Below are 21,416 nucleotides of genomic sequence, written 5' to 3'. Positions count from 1 at the left end.
AAATAATCAGCCTAAAACAATCTACCTGCCAGAGACACATTTTAGAGTGGCAAATATTTCTCCTCTGTGCAGGTAATGGATAAGACATTTTGGAGTAGGTTAGGGAGAACTTTCCAAACGAAGCCTTCAGCCAACCGTCTACCCTGCCCATGAGTAAGAAGGGATTGTACATATGCTTTGGGGTGTGTGTGTGTACGTGTAAAAGGACCATTCTATGGTAGATGCAGATTAAAGTAGAATGAAAATTGGATCTAATTTGGAGGAAGGTTTCATTTATTAAGAACTAGATCACTCTTCCTACGTGGCAGCTTCTCAGACTTTTGTTTTTTAAGGTAGAAAATCAAATCTTCACGTAACTTTATTTTTTCTTCATTTGCTCCTCGACCCCCCCAAGAGCCCTGAAGCTGTCCCAGTCAGTTGTAACTTATTATGAACCAACGGTCAAGAATGCTTTTCTGTGACGTATTGTGGCCGTAGGTGGATGGGAAGAGATTTTTAACGCAGGCAATATTTTTTTGGTCTCTGCATGACAAGAGCTACTTCCTCTAAGAGCTGCGGCAAAGCGAGCTCCTTCCGTGTCTGACTAATTCACGTGACTCATACATAGTCTTTGGCTTTGTTGTGGAAAGAGAGTCAATTCCTGCTGAATCTGCGTCTGTTTTGATGGTTGTCCTAAAATAAGATCTGAAAATACAGTGAGTAACATTTTAAATCACACATTTAACAAAAACAATATATATTTTTTTTGCTCCATTTCCTTAATTTCTAATTTAACTCATTGTAGCAGAGAATAACCTCCCTCTGGCTTGAGCTCTTTAACATTTTTTTTTTTTTTTGAGATTTGCTTAATGGCTCCGATTATAATCTAACTTGGTAAATGTTGCATGTGCATCTCAAAAGAATGTCTATTTTGTTGCTGTTAGGGAAAGTGTGTCATAAATGTCAGTTAGGTCAAGTTAGTGGATAATTCTGTTTCCGTGGTCTGTTTTCTTACTGATTTTCCATCTAATTGGTTAGATTGATTAGTGAAGGGGTTATTGAAGCCTTCCAAAATAATGATGAATTTTTCTAATTCTCCTTGTTCTGTCAGCTTTTACGTCATATATTTGGAAACTTTGTCATAAGGTATATAAACATTTAGGATTAGTATGTTCTTCCAATGAATTGATACTTTTATCATTAGGAAATGACTTTTTGAAAAGTCTCTGGTAAAATTCATTGTTCTGAAATCTTTGTCAGATATTCCAGTAGCCACCCAGCCTTCTGATTAGTGTCAGCATGGTACATTTTTTCATCCCTTTGCTTTTAACCTTTTTTCTCTCTTGTACAAACAGTGTGTTTCTGGAAGGAAATATATAGAGGAGTCTTGATTTTTTTTTCTGAACAATCTTTGCCTCTTAATTGAGGTATTTACACTCCATTTATGTTAATATGATCAGTGATCATTTAATTTGGTCATCTTGTTTTTCTGTTTGTCCCATCTACCCTTTTTTCCCCAAAAAAATATTTATTTATTTTTTAGAGAAAGAGAAGGAGGAGCAGAAAGAGAGGGAGATAGAGGGTCTGAAGCAGGCTCTGCACTGAAAGCAGAGAGCCCGATATGGAGCTTGAACTCAGGAACTGTGAGATCATGATCTAAGCCTAAGTGTAACACTCAACCGACTGACTACCCAGGCATCCCTCTCCCATCTGCTCTTTACTGTCTCCTTTTTTCTTTTCCTACCTTCTTTTGAATTAATCAAGTATTTCTATGATTTTATTTTATCTCTTTTGTTGACTTACTAGTTATAACTCTTTGTTATGTTGGTGGTTGCTTTAGGGTTTATGGTGTACATCTTTAACTTACTGTGGTCTACCTTCACATAGTATTTTACCCCTTCAGATATAGTATAAGAGGTTTACAAAGTATACTTTCTTTTCTATAATCCCCTCTCCTCGTGCTGTTATTTTTATACATTTTTATGCAACATTTTATATGCTTTCAAGCTACACTGGTATTATTTCTATTTAAACAGTAGACTAATTTTCTTTAAAGAGATTTTAATAATAATAATATAATTGAAATTTATTCAATCCGTTACCATACCCAGCACTCTACATTCCTGCATGTAGGCCTTGTGTTTGTATTTGGTATCATTTAACTTTATATTATCAAGATGTTTTTGAAGTGTATTGTAATTAGAACTAAATGTATCACAAGTCATGTTTCTAAAACTATCATTAGGCTTTTTGCAAGTAAAAACTATAGCAAATACTAAACTCAGGAATATTATGCCTTCAATTCTAAATGAATAATTTAAAGGAAATAGAAAATGTTAATTAACTTGAATGCTATAGGGTTAGGTACATTTAGACTCTGTTACCGGAATATCATAGACAACAGGCTTCTACTTCTTCCAAGGTAGATTTAAAAAACCCACTTGATTTTTTTTTTGTGTAGGTGTTATATTGATGTGATTCTAACATCAAAAAATATAGAAAGGTATTCAGTGAAAATCTCCTGTCTCTGTCTCCTATCTGCCCACTCGCCAATCTTATTCTTCATCCTCAACTAGGTAATCACTTTTATTAATATTTGGTTTATCTTTCCAAGGACTTAAAAAAATGCATTCATGAGCAAATTCTTATACACACACACACACACACACACACACACACACACACTATATTTGCTGCTCTGCGTCTTGTTGTTTTTTAACTTAATATATTTCAAAATATTTCTATATCAATGTAGAATAAGCATGCTTATTTTTGAAAAAAAAAGCTGTGTATTCCATTGTAAGGATACGTCTTACTTTATTTAAACAGACCTTTAATTTATAGACCTTTCAAATCTTTTGCTATAAACATACAACATTGCAATGAATAAACTTGAAAAGTTATCTGCTGGTGTGTCAGTATATATATCTATAGGATAAAAGACTTGAAAAGGAATTGTTAGATCATTTGGAATTTTAATACTGCCAAATCCCCCTCCACTGAGGTTTTACCAATTTCCCAATTTCCCATTAGGATTGTAAGAAGGTGCCTTTTTCTCCACAGCTTTACCAACATAGGGTACTTTCAGAGTTTTGCATATGTGAGCATAATGCTTCTTCAGTTTTAATTTATGTATCTCTTACTATAAGGAGGGCTGAACCATTTTTCAAATGTTTAAGAGCTGAGGGTAGATTAAAAAAAATGATTTAATGAATTCCCAAAATGCTTTGAAGAAAGTAGGAAAATCAAAAAAGGAAAATTTCAAACCTTTTAAACATTCTTAAACATAAAGTTCCTATTAAAGACAATAAATGTTCCTCAGAATCAGAGTACTACCTCAAACATCTGCCACTGTTAATATCTCACATTACATAACGTTTTCTTTGGCTCTGATAGGATACAGGTCTATTTACAAATGTATACATTGATTAACATTATTAACACTCTTTCCAAAGATTATCACCATTAAGCTGTACTCCTCTTTGTGATACAATGCCCACAATTTAGTCCATTATATCCACTTTTTTGAGACTTAAACCCAAGATCCTGTTATGTATTATTATTTTTTAGCCAACTGAATTTTTTAAGAAAAATTTTAGGTTTACAGAAAAACCATGAAAATAGCATAGAGACCTCATATACCACACCCCGTTCTCCTGTTGTTGACAGCTGATCATAGTATGGTATGTTTGTTACAATTATTGAACCAGTACTGTTACATTATTAACTATAACCCATACTTTATTTAGATTTCTTTAATTTTACCTTGTGTCACATTTCTGTTCCAGAATCCCATCTAGGATACCATGTTACATTTAGTTGTCATGTTTCCTTAAGCCCCTCTTGGCTATGAAAGTCTTCAGACTTTTTGTTTTTGATGACCTTGACAGTTTTGAGGAGGACCAGCAAATCATTTTGTAGCGTATAGCCTTTATTGGGATTTGCCTGATACTTTTCTCGTGATTAAGCTGGGTTTATGGATTTTCAGGAGGAAGCCTACAGAGGCAATGTGACAGGCTCATCACATCATATCAAGAGAACATACTATCAACATGACTTAGGTTGATACAGAACTTGGACAACTGGTTGAGGTAGTGTGTATTGGGCTTCTTTTCCGTAAATTTAGTGTCCCCCTACTTTCCATGGTGTCCTCCTTGGATGGAAGTTCCTCCGTAAAACCCACATTAATTAGTGCAGAGTTGTGTTCTACCTCTTTGGAGGAGAATATCCCAAATCATTTGGAGTTCTTCTACATGGGAGATTTGTCTCTTTTTCCTCCATTGATTTATTAATTCAATAACTTATTTATATCAGAATGGACTCCTGGATATTTATTATATATTCATGTCACCGTCCAATAGTACTTAATTTTGTTGTCAGCTTGTTCTGGCTTTAGCCAGTGGGAGCTCTTTCAGTTGGTTTATGTGTCCCTTGGACATACTCCTACCTATTGTGTGTGTGTGTGTGTGTGTGTGTGTGTGTGTGTGTGTGTTTAACACTTCCTTACTTTCTGGTACTACATGATGCTGTAGACATATCCTGTACATTTCCTTCCCTCAGCCTAGAATCAGCCATTTCTCCAAGAGGCCCTGGTTCATTTATTGGGGAATGGGACTAGGTGCTAGACGTGTTCATTGCTCTTGGGGTTCTGTTGCTTTGAGGTCCTCTCAGCTGACAGGGTAAGGAAATAGGTATGTGTATATTAGGCAGCATATATACATATAAGTATTTCCCTATGTAACCATCTATATCTATACTAAACTAAATTTGAGTTCATACTCGTGTCTCCAACTCTATTCCACAACCATATGGAACATTATAACCTCCTCAAAGGTAGGGTTTTTAACATTTTAAAAAATGATCATTTTAGTTATGTAACTTCAGATAACTTTAGACTTCTGTTGAAAATTGGGGAGATGTGTGGGGTATGAATATCAGTCTACAACTCAAGTTCTAGGTCCATGTGTGGGCAATGGGATCGAGTGCCTCCTGGGGATTTCCATAAGCACTGCCCTGGTTCTCACTTCTCCTCAACCCCCAACCTCCTTCCCTTTTCCAATCAAGGTCCCAGTCTCCCCTCTTTCTTTTCCACTTCTCAAAGGCCCTTTCTTTCCAGGATGATGTGTGCAGCATCTTAAATGGACTAAGACATTTTCCAAAGAAACAAAGAGAATTATCTTTCAAACAACTCTTGCTTTTGGCTCTATAACGTCTTAGACAACCTATTATCAAGGATCACAGAAATGCCTGGCTACCTGCTTAAAATGATGGAAGTGGAAAAACAAAGGGAGGGCAAAGCAAAGCTAACATTTCAATGCATTTTCTTCCATAAATAAATAATTGCAGGCTTGAAAAGTCAAGGTAATAAGTTGTTTCCAGTTACAGTTATAAGGAAAAAGAAACACTTTCTGCTGTGAGGTTAAAAGTCTATAATTCTGCTCTTGACGGCAAGAGGCTCAGGTCACATCTACACACTCCATCAGTGGGATCCCTTAATTAAGTCACTTACTCCACAAGATTTTTGGATGACTGAAGGCCAAGACCACCCACCTATAGCAATTTGAATGCACTGCTATTTATGTCACATAGCAAATGGTTGGTTTGGGGTCCTGGGTGCAAAAATCCACCACACTTGAGTTTTGGACTGAGGTCCTTTTACATTTCAAACAATGGTAATGGCCAATGGAAATATGACACTTTTAATACATAAAACTAGTTTATTAAGGGAGATCTAACTTTGTGAGGTACAAGCATAAAATTTTATTTTCTCCAGTCACTGCTTTTGATTCCCTTCTGTCCATTCTTCTTGTTTTACTAGGCAACAGTATTTTAAAAGCTCTGGGACTGGTCCTCGGACTTTCTAGTCACTTCCAATTTATTGAAATTAGTCCAGTTTCAATTCCAATTACCAGTCTCATTCAAGATCTTCCCTCTCCCCATAGGTCAGACTTTTTGGCTTGAGAGACTCTCAGCAAGGAAGCTATGTGGTCTGCCCTTCTGCTCCCTTTCCTCGTTTCATTTTGAAGGATTAAGGACAAATGGGAAGGTGGGGCCCAAACATTACCTCCTCATGTTGATTGTTGCTGCCTCTTTTGCTAAGATGGGTGGGCTGTGGATGCTGTCTTTGTGTTGGGTACCCATAGGTGGATTCTGTCTTGGAATAGATAAATCTTAGTTCTTACGAGGCCACACAAGGCTTCCCCAACACACAATTCCCTTCTTGGAGGGTCTAGCCCTGGCTCAACCTCTTCCAGTCTCCTTCAATACCTGCCCCTGGCAGTCCATCCGTACTGGTGGAGCTCACTCACTGGGTGGACAGATCTTCAGAATGTGGCTCTACAAGGCAGATTCCTCTCAGCGCCTTCAGCAAGAGCCACTCACTCATGGGAAGCTCAAGTATCCATTTTGTGCCAAGAGAAGACCCTCATGCTGCTCACTGCCACCTCTTCTCTGAGACCTACCATCCCCTCCATTTTTTTTCCCCTGCTCAGGTCAACAGAGAGAAAATCACCAATTTCACTCCCTAAAGATGCCATTTTTGACTTTTTTAGGTACCTTTAATCCGGACTTTTTGAACCTTGGCACTATTGACATTGTGGGCTGGACAGTTCTTTGTTGTGAGGGACTGTCCCATGCATTTAGGTTGTTTAGTGGCATCCCTGGCTCCTATCCACTAGAATACAGTTGTGACCAAAAAAAAAAAAAAAAAAAAGTGTCCCCAGAGGTGCGCCTGGGTGGCTCAGTTGGTTAAGCATCCAACTTCAGCTCAGGTCATGATCTCATGGGTTTATGGGTTCGAGTCCCACATTGGGCTCTGGGATTCTCTCTCTCTCTCTCTCTCTCTCTCTCTCTCTCTCTCTCTCTCTCCTCCTTCCTGTCCCCACTTGCACGCTCCCCCTCCCCCCATGCAAGAAAAATAAGTAAACCTTAAAAAATATTTCCAGATATTGCCATATGTCCCCTGGTGATAGGGTGACCAATTTTCCTGGTGCTAGGGTGAAAATCCCATGCCTTGGTGTCACACACAGAATACTGTCCCCTTAAAGCAGTCCACATGCAAATCCTCCAAACCTGTGAATGTATTACCTTCCATGGCAAAAGGAGCTTTGCAGAGGTGACTAGTTAAGCATCCTGAAATGGGAAGATTATCCTGGGTGATTTGGATGAAGCCATTGTAATCACAAGGCTTATAACAGGGTGACAGGAATGCTGGAGTCTGAGATATAGGAGCATATAGTAGTTGGAAAAGGCAAGAAACAGATTCTCCCTGAGAACCTCCAGCAGGAACACAATTTTTTCGACTCCTTGATTTTATTCTAGGGAGGCCACTGACTTCCAGAACTGTAAGATAATAAGTTTGCATCATTTAAGCCACCACATTAATGCTTACATGTTATAGCAGCAATCAGAAACTGAAACACCCCAAAACTCCTCTGTCCCAAACCAGACCAGGATTGTTGGTCATCCTGTATGGGAGGAAAAATTACCCCTGGGTGAAAGACACCCCCTTAAATTTTAGGAGTGATTTTCTTGAAGCTTGCTCACTTAGGTTTGAGAAGGGACATCTCTTTTTCCTTTCTCTTAGGAGGAGGAAGGAATTATCTCTCACCACAAAATATTACATTCCCCACAGGGCAATTGCTCAACAACTTCCTCCTGCCTCTCTATTCACTTAGTATTGGAGGTTGGGGGTGGGGCTGGAGGTGTGTGTTGGTGTTTTTGTGGGAGTATCTGACAGATTTGTTGCTTGGCCTTTTGTCCTCAGCATTTGCCAATTCCTTTTGCTAATTCCAAGGCAAAAGAAAAATCACAGCAACTTTCTATTAAGCTCAAAAGTTGCTTTGGGCAAAACTTTTTGTAGTTTGTAAAAAACAACTTCTGCTTTCCAGTTGTCTGTGAGTATAAGTAGGAAGATCTTATTTTAGGTATGACAGCTCCATTTCCTACTTCTGGTGGACCTACTATGCTCTTCCCAATATATGCTCTTCCATAATAATTAAATTTTAAGGGAAGCACTTGATTGCCTGGCTAAAAAATATACTTTCAAGACTTCCTAGCAGTTAGCTGTGGATAAGTCACTAAGATCCGGCCAAAAGAATGTTAGTGACTTCTGGGTCATGTCCTAAATAGGAAGTGGTTTGCCCTTGGCTTCCTCTTTTCCCTAGGGTAGGAATGCAGATAAAATGATGGTGAATTAGCTTCAACCAAACAGATGAGGAAAATATGCCAGAGGATAATGGAGCCACAAGAGAGAAAGAACCTGGGTCCCTGGATGACCACAGGGAGTAGAGCTGCCTACCTATCTTAAATTAGGTAAAGTTATATATGCACAAGCTCATGAACAAAATTATTCACATTCTTGTCCATTTCTGTGTTCTACATAGTAGGGATTCCTAAACTCTGTTATACCAATGGTGTTCTTGATAATATTTCCAATGTCCAAGTCTAAAGGAAAAAATAAGAATAATGCAGTGGTCAAGAGAATGAAAAGAAAAGCCACAGACTAGGAGATGATATTTGCATTTATTTCATAAAGGATTTATTTCCATAATATATAAAGAACTCTCAAAAAGCAATAATAGGAAAACCAAATAAGCTTAAAAATGAGCAAAATAATTAACCTGACATTTCATTAAAGAAGAGATATAGACGGCAAATAAGCACATAAAAAGATGTTTAGCATCATTAATCATAGGGAAATGCAAATCAAAATCCACACATACCGTTAAACACCTATTAGAATAGTTAAACAAAAATCAATGTTGTCAAGCACAGGCTAGGATAGGAACATTGGAACTTTCAGCTATTGCTGATGTGATGCAAACTGGCATGGCCACTTTGGAAAACAGTTTGGTGGTTTCTTGTAAAGTTAAATACATACTTACTATAGGGCCTAACATTCCTCTTCTAGGTATTTACCCAAGTGAAATGAAAATTGTTTGTGTTCACATAAAAACCTGGAAACAAACCAAATGTTTCTCAATGGATAAATGGAATGTGATACATTCATGTAATGGAATACTACTCAACAATAAAAGGAATGAATTACTGATACATGCAACAACATGGCTAAATCTCAAATACATTAGACTAAGTGAAGGAAGTCATGCTCAGTAGTCTACATACTGGATAATTTCACTTATGTAATAATCTTGCCGAAGAAAAACTGCGATGACAGAAAACAGATCAGCGGTTGTCAGGGGTTGGGGTGGTGATTGGGTGAATTATAAAGGAGCACAAAGAAAGTTTTTAGGGTAAGGGAACTATTCCATTTAACCATTCCATTGTGGTGGGGTTATAGAACTCATTTGTCAAAACTTGAGAACTGTACACTCAAAAGGGTGAAACTCACTTTTTGTAAACTGTAATGAAAAATGAAAAAAAGAATAATGCATTAAAATTTGAATAGAACCATTTAAAAATGTTATATATATATATATATATATATATATATATATATATATATACATACATGCATTCTAATTTGTAGCACTATGCTGATGATAGTACAGTACAACATTTCTTATCTTTTATTTGGCCAAATAAAAAGTTGGCAACTTTATCTTAGAATTCCAGGTTTTTGGTAGACATCTTCCTGATGTATGTAATCTCAGCCTAGGAGTCACTGTCTTAGTCCAGATTCCATAGATTAAATCAGGGATCATTGGTGCAATAAAATAAAACCCACTCAAATAATATTGAAGAAAAGGGTTTACTAGGGAGATATTGAGGACTTTTGTAGAGTCCAAACACAAGAGCTCTTCCAGGTCTGCGGAAGCAAGAAAGTCTTGGGCAGCTTTCTCCCTCCCCACCTCTTATTTTCTCTCTCCCTGGTTACAGGTTCTCTCTTCTCTGTTGCTCTCTCCATAATGCTCTTCTGTCCTGAAGTTCTTTTGCACCCCAAGTTCTTCTGCTTATACATGGCCCAATATGGTGGCCACCCTAAGTTCTAAGTGATTCCTGACTCAGTCCCGATTCACAAGAGACAGAACCTGACCAGCAGGGGTTAATCCTTTACTTCAGTGCAGCCAGCTGTGGCTGGAGAGAGGTTGGATTATGAAGAACTGAGATGTTGGGGTTATGGGCATACATCAGATTATTTAAGAAGGGGTGTGGGGAGGTAATGATTGGTACCTTTGCTACAAATGAGTTGTGTCTGTAGTCTGCTCTTAACAAATCTTCTCCCTCTGTGTCAACCAAAATAGGTTCTGAATTGTGAGGCTTTGGTCTATTGAAACTCTGGTGTTTACGATATACTCAAAGGATGTACCATTTTTCACAGCACAGAGATGGATGAAAGTGACTTTTATTTGGCATTATGCCTCTGACTCAGTTCTCCATCTATCTTAAATAAAAATAATGTGTTATGTCTTTATAGATCTAGTGAATGCTAACAAACTGAACTTTCCAATGTCCCGGAGTATCCTTTCTTATGGCACTAGGAACCTACGATTCAGAGAGGCTAGAGGAATTGCAACGGCTACCCGGCAAGGGACTCTCAGTGCCTTGATAAGAACTTGGAAGTTTCTAGCTCCCAGACTCATGCTCCGTCTACTAGGTCACTCTCTGAAAAAAATTTTGACATTAAAAAGATTGACTCATTCTGTAACCATGAGAATTGGAAACAACTACTGTACTGTTCTTTTTTTTTTTTTAAGTTTTTATTACACAAGCAATACATGTTCATTATAAAGAAATTAGAAATTATGGAAAACCAGGCAGAAGAAATTGCAGACAGATATGCTTCATTTTAAATGCAAAAGGGAAGATTTGTTTTTATAATCATGGAGGTAGATCAGCCTGTCCACATTTAGAGCAGCACCAGCAACTTTTCTTTTTTTCAGAGATGAAGAAGTGAACATTTTCCTCCTCTTCCCACATTACAGCCTCCCCTTTAGCCCTTCAGAGAGGGAGAATCGCTCCTTTGCAAGAGGCTGCCAACATCCTTCCGGTCAAAGAGCTTTCCAATGTCTTCATGCAGATAAAGCAAAACCACGGCCAGAATGCAGAAAAAGCCTGGAGCACGTACCACGAAAAATGTTCTCTCTGTTTGGAAAAAAAACAAAGCCAGCTCAATTCAACACATATATTCAAGATTCAAGGTACCCTATGCTAGGGAATAATAATAACAGCCTTACCCTATGCCAGATACTTACTCTAACAATACTACGTGGAAGGGTAAGTCTGCTTTATTTATGAGGACTCTGAGGATTTTGAGAGGTTATGTAACTTGCCTAAGGAACCACAGCTAGTGAATTATATGGACAGAATTTGAATCCAGACATTCAGACTCCAGAGCCTGTTACCTTAACCAGTGCTATCTGAAAAGATAAAATGCTTGGATTCATTAAACAAAAATTTGGGGGTGTGGGAGCAGGAACTTAAAAACCACAAAAAGTACAAAGGAGAGATGAAGAATCATTCATATTTCTACCACTCAGAATTAATCATGTACCATATTTGTTTTTTTAGAAAAAAATTTTAAATCCCATGCTTATAAGAAAATAGCTCAAATAATGCAGAGGTATACTAAGTGGAAAGTAAAAAGTTCCCACCAATTAGATAAACATCGCCATGGATATCTTTCTAGCTACCTATTCAGATAGGGTGGCAAACATTTTGCTTAATGCCTCCAAACTTAGTCTGAGGTCCTATTCAGTGATAAGCATCATGGGAGTAGTTTTTTCTACTTCCTTTTCCCATTGCTCTTTTTACATTCATTTTGGACCTATTTAGGGTAGAGTCATTTCCTCCCTTCCTTCCGCCCTCACTTCCTTCCTTCTTTCCTTCCCTCCTTCTTTCCATTCATCCATCCATCCTTCTCTCCATCATCCATGCATCTATTCAGTGGTCACTGTGTACCAGCCATTGTACTAGATGCTTGGGACAAAAAGTTTCTGGTAAATGGCAAAAGAAAGCCTTGTGTGAAAACCAGACACTTGAAAACAATTACAGAAGCTTAATAGCAAAATATAAGGTACTCTGCAAACACAGAGGTAAAATGGCAATGACAACAACTTATACTGGTTGAGAACTTACCGTGTTATATGCTATTCCAAGCTCACTGAGTATATTAACTCATTTGTGCCTGGGGAGGTCAAGGAAGGTTTCCTGGAGGAAATGATATTTGAGTTGAATCATGAAGGATGAGGAGTCACTTAATGGAGATTAAGGTGAAGAAATGTATCCCAGGCAGATGGAACAACTTGTCCCAAACTAGAGTGTGCTTCGTTGGGACTGTGATGAGCTTTGTCAGTGGGGAAATGACAACAACTGAGGCCATAAAGGTCAGGTCATAAAGGGACATTGTAAAGAATTTTAAGGAATGGCATGGCATAATCTGATAAGTATATTATAAAGATCTCTCTGGCTATACGCAGAGGGAAGATTGTAGGAGAATAAGCATGAAGGCAGATGGACCAGTAAGAAAGACCTGTGAGAATTGGTCCAGCTGAGAATTGATAAGGTTCTGAATGAAAGGTGTGCATCTGGGGGTGGAGAGGAGGAAGGAGAGATGTCCAGCATTAGAATGGCCAGGGAATAATTATAATAATGATAGGGAAACATTTATTGAACCCGTAGCGGTGCTCATCAATCTCCACCATAGCCTTATGGGATAGACACGGTCACTAGTTCCATTTTACAAATGAGGAAACTTCTTTTCCCTTTGCTCATTTGTTTTGTTTCTTAAATTCCACATATGAGTGAAATCACATGGTATTTATTTTTCTCTGACTTATTTCACTTAGCATAATACTCTCTAATTCCATCCATGTTATTGCAAATGGCAGGATTTCATTCTTTTTTATGGCTTAATAGCATTCCAGTGTGTGTGTGTGTGTGTGTATCTTCTTTATCCATTCATCAGTTGATGGACACGTGGGCTGTTTCCGTAATTTCTCTATTGTGGATAATGCTGCTATAAACATAGGAACGCATGTATCCCTTAGAATTAGTGTTCTTGTATTCTTTGAGTAAATACCTAGTAGTGCAATTGCTGGATTGTAGGGTAGTTCTATTTTTAACTTTTTGAGGAACCTCCACACTGTTTTACAGAGTGACTGAACCAGTTTTCATTCCCACCAACAGTGTCAGAGTTCCCCTTTCTCATTCTCACCAAGAAACAGACTGTTAACTATAGAGAACAAACTAGTAGTTACCAGAGGGGAGTGGATGGGTGGATGGGTGAAATAAGTGAAGGGGATTAAGAGTACATGTATCATGAGAAGCACTGAGTAATGTACAGAATTGTTGAATCACTATATTGTACAACTGAAACTAATATTACAATATATGTTAACTAACTGGAATTTAAATAAAAACTTAAAAAAAAACCCAAACAAATGAAGAAACAGAGCTGCTAAGTAACTTGCTTAAGGTTATATAGTTGGCAAGTGCTGGGGCTTAGCAATGAGCCCAGGTCATTTGACTTCAGAGCCCATGCCTTTGACTCTGTGCTATGTAAACTCCTAGCATTTTTATCAACTATATTTATAGAAAGAAATCAAGACAGAGACTCAAAGAACAAATGGATGTGGAAGTAAGAAGGTGACATCTATGATGATTCCCAGACTCCTTCATTGGACAAATCCTGGGAGCAACTAGAATTACTGTAGCAATCTAAAATAGTGACATGAAGGTGTCTTAGCATACATGGAGAACCACTGTTTAGCAAATCAGATTTACTTTTCTTATTTTATATACGTGACAGAGAGACCTTCTCAGTGCTCACTGTGGCCAGTTCTGTTTCATATCCATTCTCATCTTGTTCTTTAGTAAATAGAAGGTGTGAGTTTTGGGTGGGCTCATTGCAACTATAATATTATTTTTTTCCAGCAAGAGGAGGTCAGGAGAGCAACTTCTGAGAAGTGCCCTTAAGGGAGAAAGGCCAGCACTTCTTGCCTTTCTTCATTCTGCCTGGAATCCTGCCATGATGGCTGGAGTTGTGGCAGCCATCTTGAACCATGACATGAACCTGGGGATGGTAGAACAATAATGAAGAGGGAGCTTGGGTCCTTAACACTATGGAGGGCTACATCAGCCCTGGACTGATGCTTTTTTTGTGTGAATGCCTTTTTGTTTAAGCCACTACCATTTTGATATTTCTGGTAGTTAAAGTGAACTTAATCCTAATACCTTGATTATGATGAACTTTGTAGAACATATTTCACTATAGCCTTTGTTTTCACCTTTTGTTTGAGGTCCAACTTACTTATTCATTCAGCATCAATGTACTAAGTTCTTACTATTTGTCAGAGAATATTCTAGACATTGTTGGCATAGCAGTGAACACAACAAAATTCCTGTGCTCTTGGAGCTTACTTTTGAGTGGAGGAGAGAGATAATGAATAATATCTATATAGACAATATGATGCTACTTATTGAGCTGTTGCTCCAAACCATCCTTCTGCTTTATGATGCTGAAACAGAGACTCAGGGAACCATGCTTCTGCTTTGCATGCTGGATCCTCATTAGGTTCTACCAATAGGGGGCATCTGAGAGGGATATAGGCATCTATCTTGTTCACCGCGCACTGCCAGCCTCATTGCTTTCCCCCAGAGGCATCAGCGACAAGGGCTCTCTTCCTAGCTGTCTGAGTCCCAGCTTTGCAGGAATCCCCTCTTCCCTACTTACATTAATTTCTAGGGCTGCCTTAACAAAGTACTGCAACCTGGGTGGCAGAAACAATAGACATTTATTTTCTCACAGTTCTGGAGGCTTGAGATCAGAGACTGAAGTGATGGCAAGGGTGGTTTCTTCTGAGGCCTCTCTGCTTGGCTTGCAGATGGCCTGTCTTCTCTTAGTCTTCATGTGGTCTTCCCTCTGTACCCATCTGTACCCTTAGACCCAAATCTCCTCTTCTTATAAGACAGCAGTCATATTGGACTGGGTCGCATCCTTATGGCCTCATTTTAGCTTCTTTAAAAGCCCCCTACAAATACAGTTACATTCTGAGGCATTGGGAGTTAGGACTTTAACCTATGAATTTGGCAGGGATGCAACTTAGCCCATGATGCTATTCCAACCTTCTACATTTCAAGAATTCCAACCTCTTTCCTGTTTCCCCAGTCCTAAGGGTGGGAGCTACTTTCTTCCATTGTTAAATCCATGAAACCTTGTGTTCCTTTTGTTGCACTTTTAGTCTTTCAATACCTAGTGCTCAATTCTTTACATTAATTTTCTCCATTAGAATAACTGGTGTGGCTTCTCCCTCTTCCATAGACTTTGACTAGTGCAAGGTGACTCTGTGGACAATTAAGAGACAGTAGGGTGGTGTCCCAGGGATTCAAGCTGGCCTCCCACACAGGCATTCAGGAAGCATTAACTCCAAGCATTACCACATTTGTGCTCTGGCTCTTAGCTTGTGAGGTTCACAAACTCTATTTGGTCAGTGAGCCTTGAGTTCACTGGGTTCTTGGTGGTGGATCCTCGCAAAGCAAACTCACAGGAGATCAAGGTGCAGAGTAAGAACCTGATGACCACTTGTTCGATGACATAGGTTTGAGATATTCATGCTCTGCAGTTAACCCTTCTCTTTTTTTTAAGTTTATTTATTTTGAGAGACAGAGAGAGCAGAGGAGGGGCAGAGAGAGAGAGAAGGAAAGAGAGAATCCCAGGCAGGCTCCATGCTGTCAGTGCAGAGTCCAGTGTGGGGCTGGAACTCACCAACCATGAAATCATGACTGAGCTGAAACCAAGAGTTGGATTCTCAACTGACTTAGCCACCGAGGTGCACCTATGCTTTCTTTTTCTTAAGGAAACCTATACAGGCATCCAGATGTGACCAAAGGATCCTTGGTGAGCACAAAACATGAGCAAGAAGAAGAGTGGGGTGGTCTCAGCAGAGAGGTGACCAGATTATGATATTCTTTTGTTTGTTTTTAACTTTTTAATTTTTAATTTATAATAGTTTATTGCCAAATTGGTTTCCATATAACACCCAGTGCTCTTCCCCACAAGTGCCCCCCTCCATGACCATCACCCCCTACCTCCCTCCCCCTCCTCCTCCCCCTTCCATCCTCGGGTTCATTCTCAGTATTCAATAGTCTCTCATGATTTGTGTCCCTCGCTCTCCCCAACTCTCTTTCCCCCTTCCCCTCCCTATGGTCCTCTGTTAGGTTGCTCCTGTTAGACCTATGAGTGCAAACATATGGTATCTGTCCTTCTCAGCCTGACTTATTTCGCTTAGCATGACACCGTCGAGGTCCATCTGCTTTGCTACAAATGGCCAGATTTCATTCTTTCTCATTGCCAGGTAGTACTCCCTTGTATATATAAACCACATCTTCTTGATCCATTCATCAGGTGATGGACATTTAAGCTCTTTCCATGATTTGGCTATTGTAGAAAGTGCCGCTATGAACATTGAGGTACATGTGTCCCTATGCATCAGCACTTCTGTATCCTTTGAATAAATCCCTAGCAGTGCTATTGCTGGATCATAGGGGAGTTGTATGGATAGTTTTTTGAGGAACCTCCATACTGTTTTCCAGAGTGGCTGCACCAGTTTTCATTCCCACCATCAGTGTAGGAGGGTGCCCGTTTCTCCACATCCTCGCCAGCATCTATAGTCTCTTGATTTGTTCACAGATTATGATATTCTGATGTATATTTTTGCTAAGGGAGAGTCTGTCAGGTGGATGAGAACCAGTGAGGATGACTTCTCAAGGGACCCAGACACATGGACAGTCAGTGGCTCCTTGGGCAACATCTGGCTCCCTTTTTCTAGATTTCACATAGACCAATCTGTTTTTCGTTCATATATCCTTTCTGCGTGTGGATTTGACTACTTCTCTCTTTTATATTCAATTAACATCAGGCGATATTTCTGGTTCCTTCTAATCTTTTGACTTTTAAGGTGACTTTTACTAAAAACGAATATCACTTACTCCTTCCAAGATTTAGCTGAGGGCATCAACTTATTTCAGTGTTTGAGTGTGGTAACCCATTGTAAGGCTCACTGATGGGCTTCAGATCGATAGGGCCTCTGTAGGGAAGGATGTGGCCAGTGTTTTCACCAAGCGGAGTGTTGAGAAAGCCCAGAGAGCAGGGACGTGCACGCCTTGCTCAGGGTTGACTTCCTAGCTGGCTGGAGAAGGGAATTTGTGTGGGTAGTGCGGTAGGAGACCAATGCAGGTCAGTGTCAGTCTGGGGAAAACTCTGAATTCCAGGCTAAGGAGTTTGTACTTTATATAGACATTAGGACATCAGAGACATTTGTGTGGGGATTGGGAGTTAGCTTCATACCCTGACCTTCCACCTCCAACTCCAGTGCTCCTGAGGTGACAGCCTCCAGGAATAAGCCCTTGTTATGTTCCCTTTATCTTACTTTTCATAAAACTTTACTTTCAGTAAAGATGCTGGGTGGAGCAGGGCTCCAGGGTAAGTGGCTGGGGAGGAGGGGAGCTGAGGAAGCTCAGGGAAGCAGGAGCAAAAACACAAACATAAACCACAGAAGAGGAAAGTGAACTATTGGTTATCATTTCCATTCCTGTGGATTTGAAATACTATCCCAATTGTGGGAAGCTGAGAAAGGCCACAGCAAAATAAAAGAGAAGTGGTCGCCTCAACAGTGATGTTCAGATGTTGGAAAACATCTAAGGTGTAGACTTACGTTATGGAAATATCCTTAACCTCAACTGAATTCCAAGAACATTCTAAAAGAGAACGTTGGCAGAACTGGATTTGCTTTGTAGGGTCTTCGCCATCAGAGACCCACAAAATTGTAAACCTTGGAAAGTGCTGTGTTTAAAAAAAAGGGTTCTGAGCCCTTGTCATTTTAAATGCATTTTTCCAGCATCATTTCAAATGAGTCAACCCCCCAGCCCTTTTAAGGCTCCAACTCACTCAATTTGTCTAACTCAGATCTGGAAGGAATACACTTACAGAGGTAAGTATATCCAATTCCCGAGCCACTCTAGGTAGCACTGGTGCAAAGTGTTTGGGTAAAAACAACAAAATATAACCAACTAGGCTTTCTAACTCTTCCTCTCCCATGGTGACCACAGAAATGTGGCCACATTGTGCCTTTTTGGCAATGGCTCACACTTCCTCTTCGGTCACCAAGTTCTTCTCTGAGACCCAGTGCCACGCATCCCAGGCATCCCTGATGCACGGGTCTTGTCGGCCTCTGCAGTTCTCTGTTGTCGCTCATCCTGCTGTGTCCTGCGGATGTGACTGCCATGCACACATCACTCTTGTTACTGTCTCTGCGGGGTCACTCAATGTGTCTGTCATTCCTTACTTTCCCACTCTGCTTCTGGGTTCCCTGAGTCTTCAGCCATTACTGCATGAGGATGGACTAAGAACTTCCTCCACCACCACTGTTACAGCATTTTATTAGCCCGTGATGAAGAAGGTATGGCTCCCTCCATTAGTCACATAGATGAGTTACCAATCATTAGCCATTATCAGTGGAACTCTCATTTGACTTAGGCTTTGCTTCTGTAAAATCCTTCCGTTGGGGGTCCTGGCAAAGCATTCTCTCAGGGAATGAGCAGACCTTGCTCTTCATAGTGGAGGTTGTCCTTCCTTGCTACCATCACCAAGAGTTCCTGCACCAGGAAAGGGCAAATCGACTCCGACTTCATTAGGAGGCCAAGGAATTCCCAGGCCTGGAGGCCCTGCCAAGGAGGTTAACGTGTGGCCTTTGTCCCTCTTCCTTGTTCAAGAGACTCAGACCAGGTGCTATCTGCCGGTTCCACGGGACTCTGCGAGCAACCCCATCCGCAGCAGCCGGACTTCACATTTCTGAATTCCCGTGATGGGCATGCAGAATAGGTATCGCCTTCAGCATAAACTGAAAAACATTCACTTGATCCTCCTCTGAAGCTGCCAGGATGCAGGCTGGGATTATGCCATGGAAAGAAGAAAACGACCCTGCCAGATTCTCTAGTTTCCAAAGTCAAGAAGAGATGGGGTTGGTGCCCCAGAACAGACTGCCTACCAAACAGCCCGCAGAGATAGCTCCGCGTGAGAGGGCGTCCACTACGGAATGTTTGGGAGAGCTCGTGGGTATGAATACCACTGGCCTGTCCCATAATAGCCTTTGGAAATTCCTTTTAGGGAAATTGTGTGCCCGAGGTTGTAGAAGTGAAGAAGGCTATTAAGTTACTCTGCATTTTCAGGGCAGAAGAGGGACTATTTTTCACCATTTAGGGAAAACTTGGATCACGCCATTCGTTTGGAACATTCTGTCAATCTCCATATGATGATATCCTACCAATACTTTGGTTTGGCTAGATGGCAGGACTTCCCTGAATCGGTTACTGCGGAACTTACTGCCTGCACATGGCGTTCGTACTGTAAATTCCTGCAGGGTGGTGACTGGGAACTCTTGGCTTCCACACAGTGTCAACATAATGTTTTGTGCATAGTAGGTGGCCAAATTAAACTGAGGGTTTTGGGTCTGGATGGTAATAGGAATTTGTTAAATTTAGGTAAAAAAAATCTGTTTTGATATAGATAACTACACATTTATTTTTAATTAAAAACATCTGTTTTTTTCTGTGACCACTATAACATGTCTCCTTTTTCCTAATAGGCAAGAATATTTTAACAGCTCTGAAAATCAGGCATCATTATCAAAACTTCTTAACATTTGTCCTTTGTCTAAATCCTGGAGAAAAATACGTCATTAAAATTTGATCAGTTGAATATTTCTTTCACAATAGAATATTTAACTCGTTTTTAAAAGAGTATTTAATTCTTAAAAACAGTTGCGAGACTAAATCTTAAATAGTTAACTCCTTTTTTTTCCCCTCTTGGATTTAGTTTTTGCATATGGAACAAATTCACCATGGAAGCTGCGGAGTGACCGGAGTGACCGTGGATGATGGCTAGCGATGTGGATTTGCATCTTCCTGCTGTCCTGTTGTTTTCCCTAAATGGCAGGGATTTTTATCCAGCCAAGGAACACAGTCCTCTCAAGTTCCATTAGGTCCAGCATTTATTTTGCCAGGTGACAACTTTAACATTTGAATTTTTTACCTAGAAAAACAGACCTTAAAATGGCTGACTTTGATGCTTGGCATGTGAATGTGGCCATGGGTTGAGTCTAATCATCTTTGTTTATACACATATTACATTTCTCTGTTAATGGTTTAGACACCCTTAAACATCCACACCCTTCCACCAGCCCGAGTTTCTTTAGCTCACAATTTCCTGGTAAATACTGCCTTTCTTCAAGGAATGGGGATTTTACAGAACTTCAACTGATACTTAATACCACATTTAAATTTGCTTTGGACAGGCAATGTTCCACCTGCTTAGACACAAGAGTCCTGCCCTGAACCGGTGTCCAATCGGAAATTTGGATCCAGAGTCACTGTAAAGGTGCTAAATTCACTCCCTACAGACTGATAAAGGAGTTTTGAGTTGTGCCTGTGAAGAAAGGCTGGACTTGATCCATGTAGCTGATTAGGATGGAAGTTATTTTACTCTGGGAGCCACTGTGCCAGCCGCACCGATCTAACTTCGCTGTTCTTCCAAGGAGACACCATCCCTCATTTCCCCTTTTCCTTTTCTCGTCAGCAGTTAGACATCCGTGGACTCTTGTACCCCCAGACGTTAGTTAGCTATCATTAAACGTAATTGGGACCTTCAACAATGCTGTCAATAGGCCGTGGTATTTTGTCATCACTTGACTATTGGTTATAATCCCTTTCCCTTATAGAGACTTCTCTCCCTTTCATCTTTGTGGTTGCCAGACTTGTAATTTGTTTTTCTGTTTAATAGAAACCTTAGAATCATTGGTATAAAGTATGCTATGAAAAACACATGCTTTTTAAAATAGCTCTTTCGTCTTTAAAAATTAAAATACTGTGTTTTCATCTGTTCCCATACCATACATGCACATTTAATAGCATCTCCTCTAAACTTTTCAACAAGATAATTAAAACATTTTTGTGCATTCTCATATGCCTCTTCATTTCCCTTTATATAGAAGGGATGAAAGGCATAACATTTGTGCAGCAAAGAGGACACTGAAAAATCTCAAATATAGGTAAAGATTTTGGCTTTCTTTTTTTAATGTTTATTTATTTTTGAGACAGAGAGAGAGAGAGAGAGAGAGAGAGAGACAGAGCACAGCAGGGGAGGGGCAGAGAGAGAGAGAGAGGGAGACACAGAATCAGAAGCAGGCTCTGGGCTCTGAGCTGTCAGCACAGAGCTTGATGCAGGGCTCAAACTCACAAACCACGAGATCATGCCCGAACCAAAGTCGGATGTTTAACTGACTGAGCTACCCAGGCACCCAAATTCCTGTCTTGCTGTAGACAAGAATGTGGAAGAACCAAACTGCGGTAATTCTCTTAAAATGTCCAATCTTGCCATCTTTCCACAAACAAACAAACAAACAAAAAGTTAATTTCCTTTTTTTTTTGGAGAAAGTGGATGATGCAGGGCCTCTCCATCGGGTTTTCTAATTAGAAAGACA

The 21,416-nt window shown here is 39.9% G+C and overlaps 2 long non-coding RNA genes across 4 annotated transcripts in view; one reads left to right on the top strand and one right to left on the bottom strand.

Moving 5' to 3' along the window:
* The first annotated feature begins 571 nt into the window (after nucleotides 1–571).
* LOC115296227 lies at nucleotides 572–20,585 on the top strand. The gene is made up of 3 exons (XR_003910792.1): nucleotides 572–695; nucleotides 19,754–19,940; nucleotides 20,232–20,585. It is a non-coding gene; the product is annotated as an uncharacterized LOC115296227 (long non-coding RNA).
* LOC115296225 overlaps nucleotides 10,657–21,416 on the bottom strand; it is a 34,471-nt gene continuing 23,711 nt past the window's right edge. For all 3 annotated transcript variants that reach the window (XR_003910789.1, XR_003910791.1, XR_003910790.1), the window contains exon 3: nucleotides 10,657–11,025. This is a non-coding gene — a long non-coding RNA (uncharacterized LOC115296225). The remainder of the gene's footprint in view (nucleotides 11,026–21,416) is intronic.

This window comes from Suricata suricatta, chromosome 7, assembly GCF_006229205.1.
Source record: "Suricata suricatta isolate VVHF042 chromosome 7, meerkat_22Aug2017_6uvM2_HiC, whole genome shotgun sequence".
Lineage (NCBI taxonomy): Eukaryota > Metazoa > Chordata > Mammalia > Carnivora > Herpestidae > Suricata > Suricata suricatta.
The sequence above is the reverse complement of the archived record's forward strand: the minus strand, read 5'-3'. Positions and strand labels throughout refer to the sequence as shown.